This window comes from Mycetomoellerius zeteki, unplaced genomic scaffold (genome assembly GCF_001594055.1).
Source record: "Mycetomoellerius zeteki isolate Tzet28-1 unplaced genomic scaffold, Tzet1.0 scaffold35, whole genome shotgun sequence".
Lineage (NCBI taxonomy): Eukaryota > Metazoa > Arthropoda > Insecta > Hymenoptera > Formicidae > Mycetomoellerius > Mycetomoellerius zeteki.
Window position 1 is genome coordinate 1,462,379 of NW_017257338.1, and position 720 is coordinate 1,463,098.

Sequence of the window (720 nt, forward strand, 5' to 3'; positions counted from 1 at the left end):
TTTCATAATATTTATAATAAATGTTTATAATCTACGCAATCCAAGACCAAAATATTTACAAAATATTTAAAATAAGCCTTATAAATATTTATAAATATTTTTGTAAATATTTATATTTTATTGTATGCTGTCTTCTTTGTGTACTGAGCGTCTTTTAAACGCTTTTAAACTTTCAAAAATGTCTTTAAAATATCTTTTAGATGTCTCCCAATTTTAAACTTTATGTTACCGGTATTAAAGAGTTCAAAGAAAAATATCTTTGAGTTTTTCAAACTAATCTTTTCTTATTCTATATTTGTACGATTTTATATGATTCGATTCTACTATAGTAAAGTATTATATGTATATATTGCAGTAGTAAAGTTTTGAGAGAGAATGGCTGCGTTCGAAGTAGAGAAAACTGAGGCCCCTATTCTCTTGAAAAGAAACATATACGAAAAACAAAAAAAGTATTACAGTATAGGTATACTATATTACTTCCCTATAAATTTTTCATTTACGTTATTTCTTTTCAAGAATAGGGACTCTGATCAGTCATCACACATGCAACAATTCTTAATTTAATATGATTGATTTCTACATTCCTGGTAAAAAATTTTTTATATTATATGAATATTATATAAATATGTATAAACATATCTAAACACGCATAAATATTTATAATCATATATAATTATATATGAAATATGTCCATACATTTTTCTTTCTTTTGTAAAATTA